The 17,464-nt window shown below is 35.8% G+C and overlaps 1 protein-coding gene across 3 annotated transcripts in view; it reads left to right on the forward strand.

The window, feature by feature from the left end:
- Window positions 1-17,464, forward strand: part of LRRC4C (leucine rich repeat containing 4C) — a 162,551-nt gene that overhangs the window by 44,163 nt on the left and 100,924 nt on the right. For 2 of the 3 annotated variants that reach the window (XM_090267574.1, XM_090267576.1), the window contains exon 2: window positions 1,242-1,322. The exons of the other annotated variant lie outside the window; for it this stretch is intronic. The gene's annotated coding sequence lies outside the window, so the exon portion shown is untranslated. The remainder of the gene's footprint in view (window positions 1-1,241; window positions 1,323-17,464) is intronic. 3 annotated transcript variants of the gene reach the window in all.

Consider the following 17,464-nt stretch of genomic DNA (forward strand, 5'->3'; position numbering starts at 1 on the left):
ATTACAGTGTTTCTGTAAGGTTAAAACTATGTAATTATGTAAAGGGTTTAGGAGCATGCATAACACATAAAAAGCAATTTATATAGATGATAATCATGGTACTAATAATAACACATTTATTACTTATTGGATTAGACATTGTTTATAGAATTTTTCTCCTTTTGGTTGATCACATTTTATATATAATTATTTAGCTGCAGATACTAGTTTTTCTTAAATATGTTACAGCTAATAGGACACAATTCTTTAGGGTCATCTGTGTATATTACTAAAATGATCCCAATTAATTGAATTCTGGTTGAATTATTAACTTAATTGTTAAAGGCATTGGCAGTCTTCACTTGTACATACATGAAATCTGGGTTCTGCCTTGTTGAGTCATTTATTTAAATATCCTATTAAAAACCTAAACTACTGCTTGACTTTCTTACTGTGCATTAGAAAATAGTAATAATGAAAAAATGAGAAAGGGAGGGATGGAAACATTTAAAATAAATAAATGGAAGCCATTTGAAAGATACTGCGCTTTATAAGAGTGATAAGTAAATGTGGTTAAAGTATGACCTATGATCATGGGAGGTTCTCCATTCAAAGGCCGAATTTACTTTTTTTCCTAATACACCAACCTTTTATTTATTAACCTAATACAATTGTAATAAAATATAAAAGTTTTACTATAGACCAAGCCAGACAGCTAATTAAAAGATGCTAAAATAGGCAGCTCCCTGGAGCCTAGAGTCACTTTTACGGTTGATTTTGAATGACTCGTCCAGGCAGGGAGTCTTCTAGGAGGAAATACATCTTTGTGTGGGGTTCAGTCAGGGGCTGGACTCCCAGGGCTCTCTAGTGAACCTCCAGGAGAAGTGCCTGAGGCACAGCCCAGATGGAGGAGCTCACCACATCCTCTTGGAAGGGGGAGGAGAAGATTGACCATCACTCCAGATTAATATTCAGTTGCAGCATTTCTTAGGCAAAGAGCATGCCCATGGCTGTTCTCCCTGCTTTGCTGGTCTGTGGTGGGTACCACCGACCTATGCAATTCTGAAGTCTCAAGTTCAGACGCAGCATCAACAAGCTGGAACACCAGTAGTACCACATGCCACTTAAATAGCTTTTCATCTTGTTGTATGTTGCTTTGGAAGGGGAATGTTCTAGAAGATGTCTCCTATTTCTGCAGAATAATGGCATTTTCAGGCTCTGTGGAATCTTACATCATCTAGTCCAATCACCTCATTTTGCAGATCAAGAACCTGAGGCTGAGAGAGAAGGGACTTGCTCAGAGTCACTCAGCTAAGCAGTGACAGCCAACAGTGGAAACTGCGGTAAGTTGTGTGGCCTCTTTTGGGCTTCTCTTTCCAAATCTATAAAATGGAAACGAGGGATAGGTCTACACAATCTCTAAAATTCCTTCCTGTTCTAATATTCTTTAATTTTCGATTTTTAAACTTCCAGTGGGGTTTTCATTTTGTAATCACCAGGAAGCTTTTATAAAAATGATGCATTTATCTGCCTACATAACAGTGTTCAAGCATATTAGCTAAAATTGTAGTTAATACTTTTGCATTGTGTGCAAATACCTCTGCATATGGCATAGATTTGAAGATTTTGAAAACACACCTGGTGTTGAATATGGTTAATAATTTGCTGTATTGTATCCTAACACTACAAACAATTTTTTAATACAATTATAGTAAATGCTTCATCATTGTTTATTGCCTTATGTTGTTCTGTTCATTGATGGAAAGTTCAGGTCTCATGAATGAGTAAGGATTCTGGAGTAGGACTGCAGTACAGGACAGGAATGCCACATTGATTTTAGTTAGTTGAAAACTCCACTGTATTTAGGCAAGGATTGGATTTTTCCTTCTCATTTCTTCTGCAGGCACATTTTAGACAAACTGACAGTAAATCCATTATGTAATGGCAGCTATAACAGCTTTCATCAAGCATGGGCAAGTTAATGTCTCTGTATGGGGTAAGCTGCATTGTAAGGGCAAGGAAGTCAAGGGTAAGATAGACCTGGGGTTTCAAGTCATTGTTCCCATGGAATTTGAGGGGCATTTAGGAGGAGCAAAGAACTTAATCTCTTTTTTATTTAAACTCATCATATGCAAATCTCCATAGTTTTGTAAAGGTCTGTCTTAGAAGTACATGAATATCCATTTTCCTCGTTAAACATGTGAACTTAACATTTTTGAAGTTCAGTTTATAATGCAGAGAATTCTGAGGTTCGAGAGTTCTCTGGTTACAGGGTGAAGCCTTTTCATTATTTGCAAGAAGTAGCATCTTTACACCACTGGGAATGCAGATTCTCAGGCATTTATTACCTAAATGACACTTGACAAGTTATGTGCGATGATGTTTACAAGGATATCAAAAGGATGAAATGAGATAATGCATATGAAAGAAATGTGTACAGTCTAAAACATAACGGAATCTTTTTATACTGCATATTAAAGCAAATGGGTAGGCGTATAGAAAACAGTGAGGGGTAGAGAAGGAGAGGGTGTGAGAAGCAAATACAGTAATTTTCCAATAAAGTCACAGCTCAGAGCAAAGAGACTACCAGGATGCAAATGAAATATTGCTGCTAGAATATTCAATATCCAGGCTCTGGATATTAATAGATGCAAATTCTCATTCAGTAGATTGGGGACTTTTGAGGTCTGAGAGTCTGCATTTCTAAAAAGCTCCCAGGTGATGTTGATATTACCGGTCTCCAAAATGTTGGGTATAAGTTCATATGTCCTCAGATGAACCAATGTAACCAAAAGTCAACTAAATATCTTACCAGGGAAGAAATGAATTTGTCCACATATTTGTTGGGACACATATATCAATGGGATATCACCCAGCCTCATTAATGCCCGCTCCCCTCCCTTATCACATAATAAAGAAATTGTCTGCACTTTCCTGTTTTATTATTAAGTGTCGTGAAAGCATTCTGTCTCTACTGATGAGGGTTTCTGGCTGACCAATAGCAACGAGAGAGGGGTTTATATACAACAGAAGTAGAAATAACAGGACCTAGAGAACAAACACATTGCGAAGGCAGTTGAGTTGTTTCTTGTTCTTTTTACAGGTTTTAGCAAATAGAGCTTTTGAACCTTGCCTTAAGAATTTTAGACACGTGATTGGTTGTCTTCACTCTCTCCTTTCCCTCGGCACATTGCATGTTTACATTGACTTGGATCCCTCACTTCCCTCATATAATATGTGAACAGGAAGAAACCATGGGAGATGCTTCCTCTTTTTTATAATTTAAATTCAACTCAACACACATTTACTAAGTAAGTACTAGGTTACAAAGTAGTGGACTAAGCACTGGGAGAGACATAAGGATTGTTAAAGTAGTTTCCAAGTATTCTCAGTTCGCTTTTAGAGGATTCAGACATAATAACCACATACAAGGCAGTGGGGTTTAAAAAACCTACTACATCTGTAATAACATGTCAGAGATCTGATAGAAATAGAAATTCTGCTGGGAAGGGAGTTAGGAAGATGTCGTGCATGGAGGAGAATTTAGAACACGGTCATTTGCACCCGGAGGCCAGAAGACAGCTTAAGGCAAAGTGTCCTATAGTGAGTTTACAAAAGAGAGCAGAAGCGAAGAGACGCGATTAGTGTAATTCAGCTAACACGGTGCTGAGATGAAAATGCCTTTTTCTGGATTCAGGCTAAAAACTAGAGCTGGTGTGGGATTGATGGAGGAAGGCCTTAGAAGGGTGGTGTTTCAGCTGCTGCTTCTGTCAAACTTCGGTTTTTCTCCTTTGGCCTTGTTCCCTGGAATCTGCAGGAGAGAAGATCACCTTTTATATGACACTGCCCCCCTTTAGCATATGGAACACAGCATTTCAGGAGGTACATGGATCAGAGAAGGGAGAGAGAAAAAGGATTCCAAATCAACTTAAAATATATTTCCATAGTAACCCATTTACTCATTAGGTGCTCCTTTACAACTCTGGCACTCAAAGGTAATAAAGTATTTATTTTTCTAACCTACTTACTCTTTTCAAATGAATATTTCCCATGAGTTACTTTGGAGTGCTGGTTGATCATAGGGGAGAAGCCTTTTATATTTCTTTCTTTCTTTCTTTCTTTCTTTCTTTCTTTCTTTCTTTCTTTCTTTCTTTCTTTCTTTCTTTCTTTCTTTCTTTCTTCCTTCCTTCCTTCCTTCCTTCCTTCCTTCCTTCCTCCCTTCCTTTCTTTCTTTCTTTCTTTTTTAATGTGCTGGTATTTAGCCATTAAAAAAATGATTCTGCAACTCTTGTCTGATTGCTAATTTCCCTGGCTTGTGCTATTCCCTGGACAGGATAGAGCTAACTACCTGGTGTCACTGAAGTCAATGCCGTCTGATATTCAAATGTATACAGCAATAAGGACAAGCAAAGAGTATTACCATGATCAAAGAGCATTATCCAAGGACAAGTCTGGAGTCATAGTCAGGAGGTATAATAATTTCACATTTCAAAAGTGATCAGGAATATATCAGAGAACAGTGGGTAGAGCAATACCCACTTGAATTACATTATGGGGTGTTTGTTCTTACTGGATATTGACTCTGTTGGCTGAAACTGCCTTACGGGCACAAAGAAGAACATGCAAATGCCAATCCATCTCATTCATTGCTCGCCCTGCAAAGAGAACTCTTAAGAGCATAGATGGACAACGTGAAGCATGTGCTGCTATACAAACTTGGAATCCTCTTGCATCCTGCTCAAATTTTCTTAAACTTCATTCAGCTGTGGCTGTTCCCTGGTCACTTTACATCCTTTTGTCAATTGTTCTGCCATTGCTTATTCTTCTTTAACTTTCCTTCTCTCCTTCTCATGCTCCAATATTGGCAATATTAGATAGTGTTATTTTGATTCTGGTAGCATGCTGTCAATCCAAATTCCAGGTAATAACCGAACTTCAAGGGCATAGCTGTTTCATACTGAGAGGTGTTTTGATGATCATCTAGCATTCTTCCCCTTTGTTTTCAGATTGAACAAATCAACAAATAAACAAGACATTTAAAGGAGATATGGGGGAGGATCCAATAGAGAGATTTGAGATTAAGAGAAAGGGGATGAGAAAATGAAACCAGCATTTATTTGGTGCCAACATATAGTCAACACGTTGTTAAGTTCTTTATATACTTTGTGCTACTGAATCTTTGCCGTGACCTTGTATTAGGGACATCACTGGGCCCCCTTCACCAGGGGGCAAATAGAGCACAAGAGCGATTCTAAGGAGAGATCCACGTCTTACAGACAGACACTCACCAGGAGAGCTCAGGCAGGGGAATCTCCATCTCTAACTCGTCTCTATTACTAGGCGAAAAACAGAATGATGGGTAGCTGCCCTGAAGTGTCATTTTTTTCTTTTTCCCAAAGTAGCTTGAACTATACCAAGATAAGCAGTTTAGATAAAAGGGAGGAAAGGGGTGAGGGTTGAGTAAAAGTTACAGATCTGCTTTCTTTCAAACAGATTGCTGTCTGCATTCACTTTGAACCCAACATGTGTGCTGCTTCGTGGTGGTAATAATCCTTTTACGTGAATATGATCTGTCCGTTCCTCAGTCAGCAATATGAAGTCATGCTGGTTAGGCCCTCGATGTTTAGTGGGTTGGTATACAGTCTGTACATGCTTAATATGCAGAAATTGTTTTTTTAGATAAATTAAGATGAGTATGCTTTTCTCTTTATAAAGCACATCTGGACTTAGATGTTACTAGTAAAGGATGTTCTCAGCTCTACCCATTTATTCTTTAAAGAGTTACGTATTAAGCATATATTACATGGTAGAAACTGAATTAAGAGCTGTATTAGTCAGGATTGTCTGCACTCTGCTATGATGACAGGTAAGCCCTGACATCTTGGTGAATTGCCACAGCAGAAGTTCGTTGTGTGTGCATGCAAAGTCTTCTGTGGGCCCAAGTCCTGAGGGGCCGCTCCCTCTCAAGAGACAGACAGTCTGCTTCTATCCCATGGCTTTGCTGTCTCCACACGTGACTTCCAGATTGCTATAACACGAAAAAAGACAGCTGGAAGTGCCTCAGGGAATTTTCTCTGCCTTCAAAAGTGACACACTTACAGTCTTTTTACAATCCATGCTTCTAAAATCCTCCTTCCCCACCTAACTCTGAGGACAGTGTTGGGAGGGTTCTGGGCAGTGTAATCTTCTCTACGCCTGTGAAAGAAAAAGTGAACAGATGCTGGTGAGTGCTATAGTACAAGTTCTGGGGAGAGCAACGCTGAAATTGTTCAAGTTATCTTCTTCTATCAGAGCTATGCAGTCATATGAGAAAAACAATAATTACAGGCAAGTATTTAAGGCTATGTTACAATTTGGCAGGGCTGATAGCCCCGTAAGCCAGCAACTGCTGTTTTGTTTAGAAATTCTATTTTCGTCTACAAAAGCTGACCTGAGATTTAAAAATCCCTTGTATTCTCTTACATTTATGCTGCCTACTTAATTTTCTTAAATAGAGGCCAAGATGTTTTACAAACTAATCCTGGGCCTTAGAACTTATTTTTTGAACCAGTGGCCCTGTGGCAGTTGTTTCAGAGAATGAAGAAAATTGTCCTTGCCCATCGTAAGCAGTGAAGGGCAGAATGAAACCACTTTATTTGTTGGACTCTTGTTCTTTATACATGTCCTCATGTTTATGACTGGCATGCTCAAATATGGAGACAGTTTTCTGACAAATCATATGCAATTGGAGAGATTTATACCTTGTGGAAAAATAAGAGTGAAAACTAACTAACTAAGGCCATACAAGTAATTTTAGGCTTCAAAGCATGAACCTTTCCAATGGCTTACCATGCTATTGGATACAGTCCATCTTTTGCATGCTTTAGCAGACCATATCTGATTGAGACCCAAGGGCAATTGAGCTTGGTTGAAGATCACATGTAGCTAGAGTTCAGATATTATGTGTTTGTGTATGTGGTACAATATTTTTATTATCATGTATAACTTTCAAAATGACCTGTGAAGAGCTGAAAAAAGGTGTCACATGATTTGCAAGAAACGGAAGGATTAAAATTGGTAACATTTTTCAAAAACCTTTTCTTAGAGAGAAAACAATTTCTACTACTTCTGTCTTATTTATAACTATAATGTGACTTATCCAGAGACTTACATATTTGGGCTTTCACTGTAAAATATTTTCTCTCAACAATTACTCCCTGTGCCTTGGTTTTCAAATTTCATTTGCTTTAAGTTATATCCATGTAACGGATTTGCTTCAGCACTCAGACATATGTTATGGTCTCCAAGTAAACTTTTTCAGTGAATGCAGAGAGGCAGCATGATGGCTTCTGAGATTTTGAAGATAAACTAGAAAGGAAATCTATGAAAATTATACACATAATAGTAATAATAATAATACAATCATGAACAATAATTGGGCATTCATTATGATTCAAGTATTGGGCTACATGTTTTGCAAGGATCCTTTCATTTAGTCTGTATATTTGTTAGAGGCAAGTGCTATTATTAGCTCCACTTTAACAACTGGCTTAGAGAGATGTTAAAAGTTTTCCAGTGTCACATGACCAGAAGGCCTTGATCTGTCTGACATTTACAATTAGCCAACTATTATTCTGCTATAAGGTATTTGGATGGTTTCTAAATGTGTGGATAATCCACAAAACCACAATATAAGCAAAGGGAACTTTAACCTAAACTGCATCTTTTAATTTGTATAAAGAAGGTATATTGTAACAAAAGTACAGTAGCAGAACAAAGTTTGGACATGGAGATTGAGCACTAGAAATATGTTGAATTTTTATCCAGAAGTCTACAAGGGAAATATCCACTACCTAGTGCAGTGGTTCTCAGTAAGGAACAATTGTGCCTCCATACTCAGAGCACTTGTAGAAAAGTCTGTAGACATCTTTGTTGTCATGACTGGGAAAAAGGGTGTTACCATCATATCAGGGTAGAGGCTAGATATATGCTGAACACCCTCTAATTCACATGGTGGCCCCAAGCATTATGCAGGCAAAAAGGTAAATAGTGCCAAGACTTCTCTTGTGTAAAAGAGGTTTCTGTTGTTAGATAAGGGAAGGTATGTAATCAAGAGTTCAATCTTTGAGTCAATACCTGGGTTCAGGTCTAGCTCTTCTGCTTGACTTTGAGAGTTTATGCTCTCTAAGTCTTAACTTAATTACTTGTAAATGGAAACTATGATAATACCTTACAAGATGGATTTGAAGAGTAAATGAATGTATACAAATAAGTTAGCATAGTCCCTTACCTTCACAGATGATCAATCATTTTAATTGAGAAAATGATAAACATTGAATTAGCAGAATTGGTATTTTCTTTTGAGACCCTCAAAGACCACTGTTGATAGATGTTAAAAAAAATAAATCTGCCTCCAGATCAGACAGCTTTGTTTTAAATCTTGTTCCCTCTACTTATTAACTATATGACCTTGAACGGTGCCTTAGAAGTCTCTGTGTCCTCTTTCCCTCATTTATAAAATGAGTAAGGGTAGTAAACATTGTATGTGTCTTCTACAGTTTCTTGAGGCTTATATGAGAGTACAAATGTAAAATGTGTAGAAGAGTGTCTACCACCTAGAAGCAGATAGTTGTCAGCTTTTATTAATCATTTACTTAATATTCATAGATAAGGCATAACATATAAATTAATTTTCTAAGTAGATGAACCTTACCTCTTGAAAAATGAGCCTTTTGTTTTCTTTTAAAAATTACAGTACTGGAAATAGCTCTAAAGTTATATTTAAAAATCCCTTGCTTATTTAAAAAATTGTAGTAAATTTTCAGCATTTCATTTTTAACTTTTTTTTTTTTCTGTCATCATACTATTGTTTCTTGTACTGTATTATGATACACGAAGTTTTAAAAAAACTATTGAAAATAATTTTTCTTACTCTGCACTGCTGGACTGTTTAATTCTTTGGTCTTCTTTTTTAAAAATATTGTTTTTTCTTTCCTTCTATCAAAATATCAGCTGTCTGACTCTTACAGTGCTTTATTTTTGCCTTCGAAAAATATCTGCATTTGATCAGTTGAACAATATTTATTTAATATGCTATGTGCTATGCTCTCTAAAATATAGCAGTGACCAAAACAAACACCCCTTTCCTGAAACTTGCTGTTTAACAGAGGTAAGCATCGAAGACATAATGGAAGTTAAATAAATATTTAGTTTAAATGTGGTACTATGACTGAGACGTATAGGTCACTGTACTTAAGCACAAACTCCTCTAGTGTGGGGAGTTGATCATTAATTGTCAATCTGAAAAGTGAATTGACATTAGCACATCAAAGAGAATAAGTGATACAAGCAGATGCAATGGTATTCACGACAGTCCTGATTCTGAACAGGACATGGCATTAAATAGAGGACTACTTAAAAGCCCAGTATGGCTAAAGACAAAACAAAAAAAGAAATCCAGGTTTAGGGTAGCATTGATGAGTCTAACAAGATAGCCAGGATCTCAATCATATATGGTGTTCTAAAGCACGTAAAAGATTGACTTTATCCAATACCATGGTAAGCCACTGGAAAGGTTAAGCTTGCTGTTGATCCAGCAGATTTTCATGTGAAGAATGGCTTGGACATAGGAACGAATCGAGGCAGACACCAGTTAGAGAGAAAGCTACTGCCGTAGACCAAGCTCAATGTGATGAAAACTTCAAAGTGTATCTCTAACAGAAGTAAACACTCTCTGAGGAATGAGGCTGAAAACGTCTCCAATATTTAGCTGAGGGACTTGGGAAGATTTATTTTGACTATTTTAGCTTGTTTGCCTTCTACCTTGTTCTTGGCTGCATTGCTGAGGATTACACTGATGAATAATCAGTTTCCAAAAGAGTGAAAATACAAATGTAGAGCAATAATAAAAATGAAGTTGTATTTGTGTAATACTTTAAAACTCTCTATTATTGCATTTAATCAGAATATTTTCCTAGCACGTGCTTTTACCCCCATTGCCCCCACAAGACTGATGTAAGTAGATGTACCTTAATTTATTGGCAGTAAGAAATTTCTACCTCAGATAGCCATGATGCATAATAGGAAATTTCATTTGTCCCATCTTATGTCCAATCTTATGGAGAAAGCTGAAATTGAGTAGAAGTGGTCTTCTGTTTTGTTCTTTGCATTACAGATGAGACATAAAAGTGTAGACTCACCAGTTCTCATTTTTAACCATTAGTATCTTGATAAAAAATACAAAACTTTAGATATTAAATAAGGAGAAAGTTACCTACATTATGTGCCACGCACATATGAACTGTGTGCATAGTAAATATGTATATGTGTATATGTACACCGCTGTATTGTGTAGGGCCTTGAATGTCATATTTAAAAAATCAAACATTCTATTTTTTTTTTTCTTAATCTCTTTACCTTTTTCACCCAGCCCCTCAACCTCTCTTCCTTCTGACAGCCATCAGTCTGTTCTTGGTTTCTATGAGTCTGTTTCTATTTTGTTTTTTAGTTTATTTTGTTCATAAGATTTCACAAGTGAGTGAAATTATATACTTGTCTGGCTTATTTCACTTGTCATAATGCCAACCACCTTCATTCATGCTATTAGCAAATGTAAGTAAGATTTTCTTCTTTTTTCATGGTCATGTAGTAGTCTATTTCATTATGTAAATATACCACAGCTTTTGTATTCATTCATCAATTGATGGACACTTGGGCTGCTTCCATATCTTGGCAATTGTAAATAGTATTGCAACGAGCATATAAGTGCATATATTCTTTTGAATTATTGTTTCAGGTTCCCTTAGATGAATTCCCAGGAATGAAACTGGGGGGTCAAAAATTTTAAATTTTTTTGAATAACTTTATACTGCTTTCCACAGTGGCTCCACCAGCCTGCATTCCCACCAACAGTGCACATGGGCTCTCTTTTCTCCACACCCTCAACACTTGCTGTTTGTTGATTTATTGATTATAATTATTCTGACAGGTGTGAAGTGATGTCTCATTGTGGTTTAAATTTTCATCTCTCTGATGATTAGTGATGTTGAACATGTTTTTATATGTTTGTTGGCCATCTGTATGTGTTCTTTGAAGAAGTGTCTATTCAGGTCCTTTGCCTTTTCTTTAATTTGATTTTTTTTTTGTATGTTGATTTGTATAAGTTCTTTATAAATTTTGGATATTAACCCCTTATCAGATGTATCATTGGTGAATATGTTCTCCCATTCAGTGAGGTGTGTTTTTATTTTATTGATGGTTTTCTTTTCTGTGCAAAACATTTTAGTTTGATACAGTCCCATTGGTTTCTTTTTTCTTTTTTTCCCCTTGCCCAAGAAGAAAAATCAATAAATAAATACACACACGTGTGTGTGTGTGTGTGTGTGTGTCTGTGTATTGCTATGAGAAATATCCAAGATTTTACTGTCAATATTTTCTTCTAGGATTTTTATTGTTTCAAGTCTAACATTTAAATATTTAATCCATTTTCAATTTATTCTTGCGTAGGATGTAAGAAGGTAGTCTGGTTTCTTTTTTTTTTTTTTTTTTTTTTGTATGTATCTGTCTAATTTTCCCAACACCATTTATTAAATAGACTATATATATATATCCCATTGCATGTTCTTGCCTCTTTTGTCAAATATTAATTGACCATAAAGATGTGGGTGTAGCCCTGGCTGGTATGGCTTGGTGGATTGAGTGCTGGCCTGCAAACCAAAAGATTACTGGTTGGATTCCCAGTCAAGGCAGATGCCTGGGTTGTGAGGCAGGTCCCCAGTTAGGAGGAGTGAGAGAGGAAATAAATTGACATCTCTCACACCAATGTTTCTCTACCTCCCTTCCACTTTTGCTAAAAATAAACAAAATCTTTAAAAAATTAAAATTATAAAAATATGTGGGTGTATTTCTGGGGTCTCTATTCTCTTCCGTTATTCTGTATATTTTTTTTATGCCAATACCATGCTGTTTTGATTACTGTGGTCTTGTAGTATAGTTTGACATCAGGTAGCATGATTTCTCCAACATTGTTCTTCTTTCTCAAGATTGTTCTGGCTATTTGAGTTCTTTTGTGGTTTCATGTACATTTTTGGAATATTTGTTGTATTTTTGTGAAATACACCATGGGTATCTTGAAAGGAATTGCACTAAATTTATAGATTGTTTTGGGTAGTATGGACATTTTAATTATATTAATTTTCTATCCATGGACATGGTATATGCTTCCAGTTATTTGTATATTCTTCAGTTTCTTTCTTCAGTGTCTTATAATTTTCTAAGTATAAGTCTTTTCCATTCTTGGTTAAATTTTACTTGTATGTTTTTTGTGTGTGTGAGGTAATTATAAATGGAACTGTTTCCTTGGTCTCCTTTTCTGATAGCTCATTATCGGTGTATAAAAATGCAACTGCTTTCTGAATACTTATTTTGTATCCTGCTACTTTACTGAATTCATTTATCAGTTTTAATAGTGTTTTGGTGGAATCGTTAGGGCTATCTATATACAGTATCATGTCATCTGCAAATAATGATAGTTTTACTTATTTTTTCTTATTTGGATGCCTTTTATTTCTTCTTCTTGTCTGATCCCTGTGACTAGGACTTTCAGTACTATGTTGAATAAGAGTGGTGAAAGCAGAAATCCATGTCTTATTCCTGATCTTAAGGAAACACTTGTAGTTTTTGCCCATTGAGTATGATGTTGGCTATGGGTTTGTCATATATGGCCTTTATTGCATTAAGGTCTGTTTCCTCTATTCCCACATTGTTAATAGTTTTTATCATTATATATATATATATATATATATATATGCTGGATTTTATGAAATGCTTTTTCTGTATCTATTGATATTATTATGCAGTTTTTAATCTTTTTTTAAAAAGGGATGTATCATGTTTATTGATAAGTGCATATTGTACCAATCTTGAATCCCTGGAATAATTTTCACTTGATCATGATATATAATCTTTTTATTGTATTACTGGGTCCAGTTTGCTATTATTCTGTTGAGAATTTTAGCATCTATTTCCATCAGGAATATTGCTGAACATTCTATTTTTAAAATCTACAAAACCTATTCAATGATCTATACATGTCTATTTCTAAAATATTTTTTTGAACAAGGTACAATAATTGTTTTTTCATAGAGTGATGGGGGAATTAAATTAGATTATTAACACAAGTGATTGATTTACCTAATACATAATAAATATTCAGTGAAATTTAAATATTCACATGCAATTTAAATATAATTTTATTACTACAAACTGAGTCTATGACTCATATAAATATATATATGTTGATAATTTGATATAAAATTATATACACAAATACAAATTATACATTTGCACTTACATTACATAAGCTATCCATTATAACAAAAATGGTTGCCCATTGATATTCAAAATGATATATAGCTTTACAGCCACCTTTGGTGAAATTAGTTTAGTTTTACTTTTTTTGGTTATTTCTTTCCTAGGAAGTTGCCATAAATCAGAAGTTGAATGTTAGCCCTGAAGGTATGACTTCACATGAGTTGTGATCCTGGTGTACATTCTGTTTCCTACTTTCTCTCATTTACTCATTTATTCCTTTATTCATTATTTAAACAAATATTTACTTGATCTCTACTCTGTGCCAGCCACTACAATCTGCCCTTAAGAATCTTGCATTCTTGTAAGGGAACAAACATGAAAGCAATACAATGATGTGGACAATGTGCAACACATTCTTTCAAAGTAAGGACATATGGTTGATTATATTGCACATATCTGTATCACTCAACCAAATAGAGAAGAATAGAAATTAAATAGAGAAAATTTAATGGAGCATTTCTTTCTAAGCATCTTTTTTCATCCTCTTGTCTTCATCTACCACCTACATGCTGAAGACATCCAAATGATTATCAGTAATTGCTACCCCTTTCTCATACCCTGGAATACTATTTCCATCTGAGTTTTGCCAGTCTGTAGGTAGATGTTCTGTAGCTATCTCAAATTCATATTTTTAAAGCAAATTCATTATGTTTCTGCCTCCTACAGAAATTGTTTCTTCTCCTCTCTGTGTGGTCCCTGTTAAATAGATCACCGCCCACAGTATCATCCCAGCTGAAGTGTTGGAGTCCCAGTCCAAGTTCAGCGCCTACCTACACCCACGGCCAATTGATCATCAAATCTTCCCCATCCCCTGCCAATTCTTTTTCCACTCCCTTCTAAGTAATACATGGAGCCCTTATGCCCCAAGTTAGTAGACTAAAAAGGCATTTTCATGTTGCTAAGCAGCAGCAATTCAAAGAAAACTCATAAAATTAAATCAGTGACTTGATTATTAAGTGTTGTCACTATTTTCTGTGAATGGGAAATGTTCCTCTTTAACATGGAATAATAATTTTAAATTCTGTTGACCTATGAACTTCAAAAATGTCCTTGAATTTGTCTCCACTTTGATGTACTTGCTGAATTTACCTTTCCCTCTCATTACTGATAATTTTATGCTTTCAGAGGCATTACCAGCTCTGAAATTGGAGTCCTTTTCAAATGTCCTATTGCTCAGTAAATGGGTGGGAGATTCATCCTGCAGTTCATGTGTATGGAGAAGTACATTATTCATTGCGATTAGTCATTGAAAAGAAATGATTGACATCACAAGAGTGAAGAACACCACAAGTGGGCCCTGATTATTTCTTGATTATTCCTGTAATTTTCTTTGGGTCCACACTCTTAAAGAGTTATTCATTAATTCATAAATGTAAGTAAAAAATGTATCTGTAACATAATAGGTCCAGAGGAAGTGATTCATCCTTTTCTCTCTTGTAGGATATCTATATCTATATCTATCTATATCTATATCTATGTATCTATATCTATATGTATGTATCATTAAGCTTCTAGATCCCTAAACTGCCCTAAACCTAAGCAGAGGAAACACAACAGCTTTCTTTTTCATTTTTAATGGTTTTTAAATAGATTTATATACTGGGAAATCTATGGTATGGGGTTAATATTAACTCTATGTTAAAAGCAAAGTTAGATATATCTTTAAAATATGAGGTTTTAAATGGAATAATATAATAAATACAGAGGAAAATGCCACTTGACAGGAAGGAAAAGCTAAAAGAGACAGATATTTTTTGAAGAGGTAGAAAAAGAGAAGATTAAATTTGCACGGAATGTTTCTCAAGTTAATGGATTATTTCTTTCTGAGCTCCCAAGTGACAATCTTTCGTCACTTCTGAAGGAACTGAAACTTAGAATGTTGTGCTTTAATATTTGACATCTTTTTTGGCCTGTGCATCCTGATCAGGTGTGCTAGCCTAACACTATTAGCTAACAGTTGTGTTGTCGCTGTCTACACGTTTACTGGTCTTCAGCTAAAATTCACTTTGTGGAGCAAATAGATTTGTGCAGCTGCCCTAAACAGATCATTTCCCAGAATGCCAAGGGAAACACTGGCAATGGAACTTACTTCATCCTTTATCAATGATTTTTTTAAGTTGAATTGATTTGGTGACTTTGGTTCATAAAGTAATATAGGTTTCAGGTGTACAATTCTATAATATATCATCTGTGTGTTGTATTGTGTGTTTACCACTCCAAGTCAAGTCTCCTTCCATTACCATTTATCCCCCCCTTTACCCTCTCCTACATCCCCCCACCCTCCTTTCCCTTTGGTAACCATCATACTGTGGCACATTTACCCAATGGAATACTACTTGGCCATGAAAAATGAAGGAAAACTTATCCTTTGTGACAGCATGGATGGACCTGGAGAGTATTATGCTAAGTGAAATAAGAAAGACAAGTACCATATGATATAACTTATATGTGGAATCCAATGAACAAATTAATCAACAAACAAAATAGAAACACACTCATAGATACAGAGAACAAACTGACAACTGTCAAAGGGGAAATAAGGTAAAGGGATTAAGGAAGGAAGGAAGGAAGGAAGGAAAGAAGGAAGGAAGGAAAGAAAAAAAGAAAGAAAGAAAGAAAGAAAGAAAGAAAGAAAGAAAGAAAGAAAGAGAAAGAAAGAAGAAAGAGAAAGAAAAAAAAGAAAGAAAGAAAGAAGAAAAAGAAGGAAGGAAGGGAGAAAAAGGTGAAGGGATTATGCAAAAAACAAAACAAAAAGAAAGAAAGAAAAAAACTCATTGACAGGAGGATCAATGTTTCCATACTTAAAAAATAGAGAAAGGAAACACTGGACCAAAGGTAAAGCTGCTGATTCACCAACGTAAACCTCTTAAGTACAGACAAGATTTACGCATGTGAAAGGATGGATGATTTGTGAATATCATCACACAAGCAAACGTCATTGTCAGCAGTCGCTTATCAGTCATGGTGAAATGCCTTAGGAAAATACTAATCATTGTATTGCATTTATTCTGCTTCCTGTAAACCAAGTGAAAGTGGAATTATATATATAGCATAGCTTTCAACATGAAAGTGGAGGGAAAGTTTATTACCTGTTTTCTCTTCTTCTGAGAGGGATCTTTATTTCCTTTGAAGTTAGTCTTGTAAAAAGGCTGCAGGTCACAATGTGTGTAGTAGTTTTCTTGGAATGAATTCCAAACTATAGTCCATTCTTCTTTGTCAATTTGCCTGGAAGCCACATATACACGGGCAAATATATGGATGAGAATTCACTTAGAATATGCCCCACTGGAAGAAGGCAGTGCTTCGCAATTGGAGGTCGCTTGGTAAATACTAGTTTTTCTGATATTGCTTCATTGAGAAGGGCTAATAGGACTCTACTTTGAGAAGCAATGGAAAGAGATGAGAAAAGGATGACTCGTAAGATAGATACAGGTTAATGAAATGAGAAAGAGCTTTTGGCTGGAGTGTAGGGACCCCGAAGCCAGAAAGACCTGCATTTGAACCCTGTCATCTCTTCTTACTACAGACCACTGCTCTCAGCCTCAGTTTACTCTTGCAAAACAGCAATCATAAACCTTTCACCCAGATTGCCCTCTGGATTATATGGGGGAGCACATCATTCTTTTTACCTTGCAGGCAGCAGATCTACCCTGAGGGGTAATTATTTTTTTCCTTATTGTAGCATAGCCTTAAAGAGTTTTTAAAAATTAAAATCCATGTTCAACTTCAGGTTTCTTATTTCTCAAATAACCATGCTTAGAACCTATGTTATTCTGCAGTACTTTCTTTTTTCCTTCTGTGTCTTCTTTTGTACTCTTCTCTTTTTAGCACCCGTTGTTTCTCTAGTTTCCTTACATAACCCTCTGTTCTCAGTGAGGAATAATGGACTGGAAAACCCTGGGGAATGATCCTGCGTCCCAGTGAGAGGTTGCAAACCTTCTGTCACCCTGAGACTTTACACCTCTCTCCTTCTTTCCTCCCAGATACAAAGCAAACCAATGCTGTGTTGCAGCTCAAGGAGTTTTAGAACCAGTTATGTACATACATATTTGCGGTGATGGTGGTGAAGAATGATGTCAGTGGTAAACTCATTGACCTAATTCCAGCTTTGCAGAGAAGAAGTATTTGGGGGAAG

Source organism: Furipterus horrens, unplaced genomic scaffold (genome assembly GCF_987537825.1).
Source record: "Furipterus horrens unplaced genomic scaffold, mFurHor1.1.pri manual_scaffold_2, whole genome shotgun sequence".
NCBI lineage: Eukaryota > Metazoa > Chordata > Mammalia > Chiroptera > Furipteridae > Furipterus > Furipterus horrens.